Source organism: Mesocricetus auratus, unplaced genomic scaffold (assembly GCF_017639785.1).
Source record: "Mesocricetus auratus isolate SY011 unplaced genomic scaffold, BCM_Maur_2.0 Super-Scaffold_6730, whole genome shotgun sequence".
Taxonomy (NCBI): Eukaryota; Metazoa; Chordata; class Mammalia; order Rodentia; family Cricetidae; genus Mesocricetus; species Mesocricetus auratus.
The window spans coordinates 53,897,204-53,909,586 of NW_024429184.1; positions in this window are offsets into that span (position 1 = coordinate 53,897,204).

Genomic DNA, 12,383 nt, shown 5'->3' on the forward strand with positions numbered 1-12,383 from the left:
ATAGTATTCCCTACACACAAAACCACCAGTCTATAGAAATGACCTCTGTGAGCCCTGAAGAACCATCTAGACAGACCCCAGGGCACAGAACTTAAAAGCTCAATTGTAAACTTCATTGAAGAATTCAAACACTTGCTAGGCAGGGGTGGTGTACACCTTTAATCCCAGCACTCAAGAGGCAAAGGCAGATGGATCTCTATGAGTTCAAGGCCAACTTGGTCTACAGAGTGAGTTCCAGGACAGTCAGGGCTACACAGAGAACCCCTGTCTCAGAAAAAAAAAAAGGACTTTAAGGAAATAAGGCTACAAACAGCTCAACAAACTTAAAGAGAATGAACCTGAATGAATTAGTGATGCCCAAGAAAACAAAAGCATATGAAAACATAAGCTGAAGGGAATCTTTGAGGCAATCCACAATTTAAAAAGAGAATGAATTAAATAAAGAAATAGGAGCACTGGAGAGAACTGGAGACAGAAATTGAAAAACCCAGCAACCTAATTTAAAAATTCAGGGGAAGCCTTTCAAATATAATGGAGCAAGTAGAAGATAGAAATATCAGGTCTCGAAGATAAAGTAGAGCAATTAGACCATGCAAACAGAGAATATGAAAAAAACTAACGCAGAACAGAAACATGCCAGAGCCGTAGGACACTGTGAAAATTTCAAACCTTTGAATTATGGGCATAGATAAGGGAGAAGAATTCTAGGCCAATGGCACAGACCAGATCTTCAACAAGATCGTAGAAGATACCTCGCCCAAACTAAGGAAAAGCATGTGTATATAGATACAAGAAGTACCTAGAACACCAAATAGGAAAGACCAAAGAGTCTCCCCCGTGGCATATCATAATTAAAACACTAAATCGGCAGAAAGAGGGCTGACACCTGCAAGAGGAAAAAGCAAGGCCCACATAAACCCATCAGAATAGCAGCTAAACCCATCAGAATAGCAGCTAGTTTCTCAATGAAAGCTTTGAACACCAGAAGAGCCTGGCACAAAGCACTCAAAATCCTAAAAGACCAAGGATACGAACCTAGACTACTTTACCCAGCCCAACTATCAGGCATCGCTGAAGGGGAAAGTAAAACTTTTTGTGATACTAACAGGCTAAAAGAATCCATGTCCACCAAGCCTGCCCTACAGAGAATATTAGAAGCAGAAGCAAGAAGCTACAGAAAGAAAATAAGTGGTGCTGTTGAACACAAACAACAGTGACAAGTGTGTACAATCAGCTCACACTTCTGAGTAATAACTTTAAACAGTAAAGGCCTCAGATGTCCAACCCAAAGACGCAGGCTAGATAAATGGGTTAAGTTTATCTTACTGCTGTCTACAAGAAACTACTCAGCTTTAAAGATTGGTAACCTCTCAAATAAAAAAAATGAAAAAAAGTCTTCCGAGCAATGGGAACAGGAAGCAAGCAGGCATTGTTACACTAACTGTGATAAAACACACTCAAATTAAAACTAATCAGAAGAGATAAGGACACTTCATTCTAATCAAGGGAACGATTAACCAAGAAGACATTACAATCCTAGAATACATGCATACATACACACACCCAATTTTATAAAAAGCATAAAAGACACAGACTTCCACTGATCCAATAATAGAAAACGATTTCAGTAGCCCACTTTCTCCAACAGACACATTGTTTGGACAAAAAATAAACAGAATGACATCATACATAAAATGTATGAACCGAACCGATATCTACAGAATATTCTACCCAAACACCAAAAAAATATAGATTCTACCAACAGCATGTGGAAAAATCTCTAAAATAGAAGACATCCTGAGACAAAAAACAAATCTTAGCAAATTCAGAAAAACTTTAGTAATTCCACCTGATCACACAGCTCTTCCTCATCAAACTTACTTCCTCCCACTCATCACTATCCTTGGGAACTCATGGGCTACCTGAGCCAGGAAAGCAGGTAGCCTAACTTTGGCTTTTCACTTCCTCCTCCTCCCCTCTAAATCCAATCTCCACATTCATCCCCAGCTCTAAGTACCAGACCACCTGTTCTGGCCTCTTCCCACTCTCAAGGCACTAAGTAGATCTTGGTGGGAAAATGTGCTTCCCTCCCTCCTCTGAGCCCTTCATTAGCTCCACCTCCCAGCCCATCCCCATTCCTAATGTCAGCTCCCAATACCTAGAAACATATTTTACCCACACTCCCCAGTGGCTACACCTATCAGATTCCCAGAATTCCCTACCAGGCAACACATAGACACCACACCCTCCTAAGAAGTATAGAGGGCAACAGAAACCAAGAAACAAAACACCTATCCAAAAAAGACAAGACCAGACATCATCACCTAGAATTACCATCTTCCTAACCCAGATGGCTAGACACCAGTGTAAAAATGCCATCAATAACAGCCAAGACAGTATGTCTCCACCAGAACTGAGCAAGCCTACCATAGTCAAACCTGAGAGCTGCAAAATAGCTGAAGCACAAAACAAAGACCTTAAAACAGCATTTACAAATATGGCAGGGGCCCTTAAAGAGAAAATGAATAAATCCCTTAAAGGAATCTATGAAAACACAAACAGTGGAAGAAAATGAATAAAATAGTTCAAGACCTGGAAGTAGAAAGACATTCAATAATGAAAATATAAACTGGGGAAAATCCAGAAATAAATATTTTAAGAACTTGAACAGGAACCTCAGAGGCAAGCCTTATCAAGAGACAAGAGATGTCTCAGACATGGAAGACACAGTAGGAGAAATGATTACCCTGGAAAGAAAATATTAAATCTAAAAAAATTCCACAACACTATGAAAAGACAAATCCTAAGAATAATAGGAATAAGAAGGGAAAGGAACCAGGTAAAAGGCACAGAAAATATTTTCAACAAAATCACAGAAGAAAAGTTTCCAAACATAAAGAAAGAGATGCCTATCCAGGTAAAAGAAGTATACAGAACACCAAATGGACTGGACCAGTTCCCTCACCACATAATAATCAAAACACTAAATGTACAGAATAAAGAATATTAAAATCTGCAAAGGAAAAAGAGCAAGTAACATATACAGGCAGACCTATTAGAATTGCACCCAACTTCTCAATGGAGACTCCAAAAGCCAGAAGGACCTGGACAGATACTCTACAAACTCTAAAACAGATGCCAGCCCAGACTACTATATCCAGCAAAATTTCTAACCACAATAGATGGATAAAATAAGATATTCATGATAAACCAAATTTAAGCAATACTGTTTACAAATCTAGCCTCCTGAAGGCACTAAAAGCAAAATTCCAGCCAAAAGAGATTATCCACATCCAAGAAGACCCGAGGAATAAGTAATCGCAGACCAGGAAATCAAAAGAGGAGAAACACATAACACAACAAAATAACAGGAGTCAACAAACACCACTCATTACTATCTCTCAAAGCAATGGTCTCAATTACCCAATAAAAAGACATAGACTAATAGAATGGATGTAAAAACAGGATCCATTCAAACACATCAAGGATATACATCACCTCAGGGTAAAAAAGTGGAAAAAATATCCTAAACAAATGGACCTGCCGGGTGGTGGTGGCGCACACCTTTAATCCCAGCACTCAGGAGGCAGAGGCAGGCGGATCTCTGTGAGTTCGAGGCCAGGCTGGACCCACAGCCTCCAAAACAATACAGAGAAACCCTGTCTCGTAAAACCCCAAAAAAAAAAAAAATGGACCTAAGAAGAAAGCTGGTATAGCCATTTTAATATCTGACAAAATAGACTTCAGACCAAAACTAATCAGAGAGAGATGATCCAAATTAACAAAATTAGAAATGAATAAAGAGGACATAACAACAGACACCCAGAAAATCCAGAGAATCATAAGGACATGATTTTAAAAAACCCTGTGCTCCACCAAATTGGAAAATCTAAAGAAATGGATAATTTTCTCAGTACACACCACTTACCAAAATTAAATCAACATCAATTAAGCAAATTAAACTTAACCCCTAGAGAAATAGAAGCAACAGCAACAAAAACCAGAGGCAAAAGGATTTAGTGCAGAATCCTACTGGACTCTCAAAGAAGAGCTAATTCCTCAAATTATTCTGCATAATAGAAAGAAGGAACATTGCTCAGTTAATTTTACAAGGCTACATTTACCCTGATACTAACCACATAAAGACCCAGTAAAGAAAATTACAGATTTCCCTTATGAATAGAAATGCAAAAATCCTCAATTAAATATTTGCAAACCAAATCCAAGAACACATAAAAAATATCATCCGCTGTGATGAAGTAAGTTTCATCTTAGAGATTCAAAAATCATAAATATAATTCACCATATAAACAAACTGAAAGACAAAAAACCCACATGATCATCTGAATAGACACAGAAAAAGCCTTTGACAATATCTAAAACGCCTTCATGATAAAATCCTGGGGAGATTAAAGATACAAGGATATACCTAAACATAAGTCAGGCAGTTTGCATCAAGTCTATATAGCCAACATCAAATTAAATGGAGAGAATTCAAAGAATTTCACCAAAATCAAGAACAAGACAAGGTTGTCCCACTCTCTCTGTACCTGTTCAATATAGTGCTTGAAGTCTTAGTGCAATTAGACAGCTGAAGGAGATCAATGGGACTCACGTTGGAAAGGAAGAAGTCAAAGTATTTTTACTTGCAGATGATATGATAGTATTCATAAGTGATAGTAAAAATCCCACCAGGAAATTCCTACAACTGGTAAATACTTTCAGTAAAGAATCTGGATAGAAAATTGACTCACAGAAGTCTGTAGCTCTCCTATATACAAATAACAAGCAGACTGAGAAAGAAATCAGGGCAACATCTTTCAAAATGGCTTCAAATAATATAAAATATTGTGTGGGGTGGGGAGGTAACTCTAACCAAGCAAGTGAAAGACCTGTGTGATAAAAATGTCAAGTCTTTGAAGAAAGAAATGGAAGAAGATATCATAAAATGGAAAGATCCCCCATGTTCATGAAGTCGTAGGATCAACATATTAAAAATGGTCATCTTACCAAAAAGCAGTCTACAGATTCACTGCAATCCCCATCAAAATTCAACACAATTCTTCACGGACCTTGAAAGGACAATTTTCATCTTCATATGGAAACACAGAGAACTCAGGATAGCTAAAACAATCCTGATTAGTAAAAGAAATTTGGGTGATATCACTATCCCCAAAATCAAGTTATTCTATAGAACTATAGTAATAAAAAAAACATGGTATTGGCATGAAAACAGATTCATTAATTAATGGAATACACTTGAGGACCCAGACATAAATCCACACACCTATGGACACCTGATTTTTATAAAGAGGTCAAAAATACACAGTGGAAAAAAGACAGCATCTTCAACAAATGGTGCTGGTCTGCATATAGAAAAATGTAAACCGATCCATACTTATCACCCTGCACAAACCTCTACTCAAAACAGATCAGAGACCTCAACATGAAGCCAGATACACTGAACCTGATAGAACAGAGTGAGAATAGCCTCAAACTTATTGGCACAGGACAAGACTCTCTAAACAGAACACCTTTAGCACAGGCATTAAGATCGATAATTAATAAAAGGGACCTCATGAAATCAAAAAGCTTCTGCACAGCAAAGAATACCATCATTTGGACAAAGCAAATGCCTGCAGAGTAGAAAAAGAATTTTGCCAACTCCATGTCAAATAGAGGGCTAATATCCAAAATATATAAAGACCTAAAACAATAAAGTTTTTAAACCCTAGCTATCAGGAGAACAAGTAACAATTTTAAAATGAGGTAGAGAACTAAACAGAGGATTCTCAATACAGGAAACTCAAATGGCTGAGAAACACTTAAAGAAACGTTCAACACACTTAGGACCCAGGGAAATGCAAATCAAAAAGCCTCTGAGCTTGTATCTTATACCTGCCTAATGGCTAAGATCGAAAACACAAGTGACAGTTCATGCTGGAAAGATGTGAGGATGGGGGCACTCCTCCATTGCTGGTGGGAATGCAAAGTTGTACAAATACTATGGAAATCAGGGTAGCAACTCCTCAGGAAGATGGGAATTGATCTACCTCAGGCTCCATCTATACTACTCATGGGTATATACCCAAAGGACGCTTCATCTTAGGACAGATAAACCAGCTCTACCATGCCCATTGTAGCTTTACTCATAAAAGCCAGAACCTGGAAACAACCTAGATGTTCCTCAACAGAAGACTAGATAAAGAAATGTGATACATTTACCCAACGGAGTAGTACCCAGCTATTGAAAATAAAATAAAATTCACAGGTAGAGGGATGAAATTAGAAAAAAAATCATCCTCAGTGAGGTAAACCAGACCCAGAAAGAGAAATGTGATTTTGTATTTAGTATAGAGTAAGGGATTAGGGAACAGATATCCCTAGGAAAAGGAAACAGAATGGATAGTTATGGGCAGAAGCAGAATGGCAGGTTCAAGAAGGGACAAAGAAGGAAAAAGAGGGGTGATGGCCAAATAATGGATAAGACAGAGTCCCAGCTGGACATCTCTTGTCACCAATGAAGCTTCCAATACAAGGACTGGGTTACATCTAACAAATTGGTCCCATGGAGAACCGCCAAATAACCTAGGCTGTTGCTAAGACAACAGGATATTCTCCACAAGACATCTACTTGGAAACAGCACCTACACAACTCATTGAATATGGGGAAATCTAACTGGTGCTCACACAGAGCACCCCCGTGTGCTTGTCTTTGGTATAGGAATGTTCTCTACACCACTTTAGTGTTTTTATGGAATTACGGAAGGTACCAAGTGGGTCTCTGCCTCTGTATCTATTCTTGAACTCTCTTCCTTCTATTTGTCTCTTTAGTCCTATTTTGATGTGCTAGTTTTTGTTTATCTTATCATTTTGTTTTGTTATTATTCCCTAGAATCCTGTTTGTTTTTTAATGAGAGATAGAATGGTGATAAATCTGTATAGGAGGGGAGGAGAGGAGAATCTGGGAGGAGGAAAATGAGGAGCAACCACAATCAGGATATGTGAGGGAAAAAATCTATTTTCGACAAAAGGAAACAGAATAAAAAGAAAATTTCCTTTAATAATAATAATAAGGTACGAGGTGGTGGTAATGCATGCTTTTAATACCATTACTTGGTAGGCAGAGGCATGTGGATCTCTGTGAGTTAGAGGTCAGCCTGCTATACAGAGTGAATTCCAGGTCATCCAAGGCTACACAGAGAAACCCCGTCTCAAAAAAAAAATAGTAAAAAAGAATTCTAAGTGTCCCATTTGGCCATGTATATGATGCAACAAATTTAAAATTGACAGCAAACAAATCTCTAGTAAATACACGCTCACGGAAATTAAACTCAGTAATGAGTGGTGAATGGTCAAAGAAGTCAAAAACATTGCTGAGACTAAATGAACATGATAATACAACATAATAAAACCCCTGGAACACATTAAAAAGCAGTCCAATGAGGGAAATTTATAGTTCCAAGTGCCTACATTAAAAACAAAATCAGAAAGAGAACAAATAAATGACTTAATAATGCAACTAAGGAATTTGGAAAAACAAGAACAAACCAAACAAATCCAGTAGATGGCAAGAACTAGTAAAAATCAGAGCAGAAATTAATGGTAGGACCATCAAAAGCAATACAAAGAACCAACAAATCTTATAGCTGTTTCTTTGAGAATATAAACAAGAGTGATGGATCCTTGGCCCAAATAAGCAAAAGAAAAAGATGACACCATACTACAGAATTGTGAATGAGCAAGGAAATACTACAACAGACACGAAAGAAATTCAGAACATTATAAAGGGATATTTTTAAAATGTGCACTTCATTAAGTTGGAAATCTAAAAGAAATTGATGCATTTCCAGATCCATATAAACTACCAAAGTTAAACCAAGAAATCAGTAACCTAAACAGACCCATAACAAATAAGGAAATAATTAAAACTGTAATAAGAAGCCTTCCAACTAAGAACAAAAACAAAATCCAGATCCAGATGGATTAACAACAACATTTTATCAGCCTTTCAAAGATGTCCAGCCAATCCTTTTTAAACTCCTAACAAATAACACCAGTAACAAAAAGAACCAGAGGGAAGACTCCCAGATCCTTCTCTAAAGCCACTATTGCTCGAATACCAGGTAGACATAAACTACAAATCAATATCCCCAATAGACATAGATATAAAAATCTTCAATGAAAAAAATGTGCGTGCCTCATACCATTAATCCCAGAACTCAAGACTGTCCTTGAACTCATAGAGTTCCTGGACAGCCAGGACTACACGCAAAAACCCTATTTCAAAGTCCCCCCCATAAAAACTTTGTAAACCAAATATGGGCACCATCAATATCATCCACCATGATCAAGTTGACTTTATCCCAGAAACACAAGGATTGCTGAACATGTAAGTCAATAAATGTAACAAACCATGTAAATGCAGTTAAAGACAAAAATTATATTATCATCTCAATAAATGCAGACAAAGCCTTTGACAAAATCCAACATGCCTTCATTATAAAAGTCCTAGAGGAGGTAGGACTGGAAGGAACCCACCTCAACCTAATAAAGGCTATATATGACTAAAAGGCATTATTCTAAACTGAGAAAAACTCAAAAAAGTCCCCTTTAGATCGGAGATGAGAAAGGGTTACCCATTACCCCCACTCCTTTTCAATACAGGGTTAGAAGCACTAGGTGGAACAAAAATAAAACAAAAGAAATTAAAGGAATACAAATAGAAAAAGAAGTCATATTATCCCTATTTATAGGTGATATGTTCTTATACAAAAAACTTCACCAGAAAACTTCTGGAAATGATTGACAATTTCTGCAAACTAGCAGGATACAAAATCAAATTACAAAAACCAGTAGCCTTTCTCTACACCAACAAGCACACTGAGAAAGAGGTCATGGACATCTCATTTACACATTTACATACATCTCATTACAACATGTAAATCTCATTTACAATAGCCTCAAAGAAAATAAAATATCTTGGAAGAAACCTAGTCATGGAGGTAAAACATGTCCACAATGAAAATTCAAATCTCTGAAGAAAGAGATTGAGAAAACACTGGAATATTGGAAAGACCTCCTATGCTCATGAGTTGGTAGAATTAATATTGTGAAAATGCCTAATCTACCTAAAGGAATTTACAAATCCAATGAAGTAGTAATCAAAATCTTCACAACACTCTTCACACAGATAGAAAAATTACTAAAATTCATATGGAACCCCAAAAAACTCCAGATAGCCAAAGAGGAAAATCCTGAGCCATAGGAATTATGCCAGATTTCAAGATATACTATAGAACTATAGTAATAAAACCAGTATGACACTGGCACAGAAACATACTTATACACCTATAAAACAAAATAGAGTACTCAAACATGAGTATGCATGACTACAGCCTCTTTATATTTGGCAAAGATGCCAAAAACACTCTAGAGAAAAGACAGCATCTTCCGTGAATGGTGCTGGGAAACCTGGATCTCTACATGTAGGAGAAATAAACTAGACTTGTGTCTATCACTCTATACAAAATTCAATTCCAAATGGACCAAAGACATTAGTGTGAAATCTGAAACACTGAAGCTGCTAGGGAAATATAGGCTACTAGTAGCCTACAAGATATAGGTGTAAAATAGGACTTTCAGAATAAAATTCCATTTACCCAGGAATCAAAGCCAACAACTGACAAGTGGGACCTTGTAAAACTAAAAAATTTTCCATATAGCCAAAGAAACAGATCAAGAGAAAATGCACAGAGATGGAGAGAATATTTGCCCACTATACATCAGACAAAGGATTAATATCCAGAATATATAAAGAACTCAAAAGAACAAATAGTCAAGAAAACAAACAACCTAATATTGAATAAAGAAAAAGATCTGTGGTTCTAAACAGAGAGTTCTCAAAAGAAGAAATAAAAATGGTAAACATCTCAAGAATGGTTCACCTTCTAAGCAATTAGGGAAATGCAAATTAAAACAACTTTAAGGTCACTTCACCCCAGTCAGAATGGCTAAGGTCAAGAATATAACTGACAGTAAATGATGAAAAGGATGTTGTCTTAGTCCGGGTTTCTATACTGTGAGAGACACCATGACCACAGCAACTTTTACAAAGGAAAACCTTTAATTGGGTGACTCACTTACAATTTCAGAGGTTCAGTCCATTATCTTCATGGTGCTGGAGAAGTGCTGAGAGTCCTATATCTTGGAGGCAACAGAAAATGGTCTGTGACACCAGGCATCATCTTAAGCATAGAAAACCTCAAAGCCCATCCCAACAATGACACACTTCCTCCAACAAGGCCATGCCTACTCCAACAAAACCACACCACCTAATAGTGCCACTCGCTATGAGTACCACAGATGTGGAAAAAGGAGAACCTTCATTCACTGTTAGTAGGATTGTTGGTTCAGATATCCTGGAAATCAGTATGGATGATTCTCAAAAATTTAAAATAAGTCTGCCATATGACCGAGTTATACCCCTTATTGGTATATTCCCAAAGAACTCAGCATCCCTCTCCAAATACTTGCTCAGTGATGTTCATCACTGTTCTATGTATAGTAACTAGGAAATGGAAACAAGTTAAATATCCTTCAACTCATGAATGAATAATGAAAATGTGGTACATATACACAAAGGAATATTATTTATTCAGTTGCAAATAATAATGAAATTTGTAGGTAAATTGATGGAAATAGAAAAGATTGATCTGAGTGAGATAACCCAGACCCAGAAATGCAAACACCGTGTGTTCTCTCTCAACAGTGGTTCCTAGCTCCAAATCTTCAGACATGAGAATATAACCTATAGGAACTGCAGAAGGCTAGAAAGAAAAATAGAAGTACCAGAGGGCAATAGCAGGATACAGATGACAAGAAGAGGAGTATATGGGGGAAGTATGGATGGGGCCTTAACCAGAAAGGAAGAGAGGGCAATACAGGAGGGAAGAGAAGAAGGACGTATCAAAAATGCTAAGGATGCTTGGAAAAGACATGGGGAGTCATTGTTTTATATTTACCTAAAATTACATCTAAATTGTGAGGGTGCATGTGTGGTTTAAATGACATTGCATCACTTGAGGTGTTACTACTACCCCCCCCAAGAGCCATAGACTAACAAAAATCCCAGCACCAACCACGAAAAACATCCTTTTGAGTTGTTGGTCAGGAAAGTCCAAAGAGATTCCCAAAACAATATAGCATATTGCTATTGCCCTTGCTTGCCTCCCAAAAATTGAAAGTAAGTCCTTATTGTTGAAAATACCACACGCTTTGGACATTGGCCTTGGAGAATCTGAGCTGGAACTGACCTGAAAGCCTTCTCCCTGAGGACTGGCTTTTCTAGTACCAGAAGGGATTATGCAAAGAGCTAACAGAGGACAGCAGTCACCAGTCCTACCCAGCAGCGATGCCTGTGAACCCCAACAATGGCCAGCATGGCAAGATATCCTCACTTGTGCAATAGCGGCATTTATATCATGGTGGTGACCAACAACTGTGATTGGGCTCAAGGCCCACGTAGCAGAAGGAAAACCATGCCTGGTAAACCTATGTGGCTAGTGAGGCCATGGATCTTACAGGAGAGCCTACTACTGCCTCTTGCCTAAACCAGTATGATTCCTAACTGCACGATAAATACTTACCCTTATACCCTCAGGTAAGTGTAGCTCTCACCCCTCAACAGAAGCTTTTTTTTTTTTTTTTTTTTTTTGCAGCAGCAGCAGCAGAATTGGACCATTACAGAAATCCACAAAATGCAAAGAACAACTAACACGGGGTGCAAAATATTCATCCATGACGTTGGGTGCAGACCCAGGGCTCAGGTAACATCAACGAAGATAGGGCAGAACAGTTTTAACAACCAGAGGGCCAGAGAGCCTGCTGGGAGATTGTGCCTTCTAGTTATGACAGGGAAGCTACGATTGTGAAATCTCAGCAGACTGGTTAAACAAGGCCTGCGACAGTTGACACCCCAATGTAAAGGGAGTAGGGGGTCACAGGGCCCCACCTCTAGATGAAGAGCTACAAGCAAATAGCACCCAGTGAAAGAGAAGAGAAAGAATTAGTCTTTCCGAGGACCGAGTCCCCTAGTTGGCTGTTTAACGCTGAGTGGCCAGTCCTCGGAACATAGTGCTGGTTTGAGAAGTGGAGAAAGGAGACTCTGGGTGAACATGTGCTGTCAAGATGGATGCAGCCATGTCAAGGATCCTAGCCTCAGTCCTATGGGAAAATGCCAGGTTCCTCACTCCATCCCCACGGTGAGAGAGCAAAGCCTTCCTCAGATCCATGTGGAGATGTTGACGGAGTGTGAAGAAAGTGACCACCGTAGCTTTGTCCCCCCAGATATTTACAGCGTGAAGACTGCTCCCCTACAGACT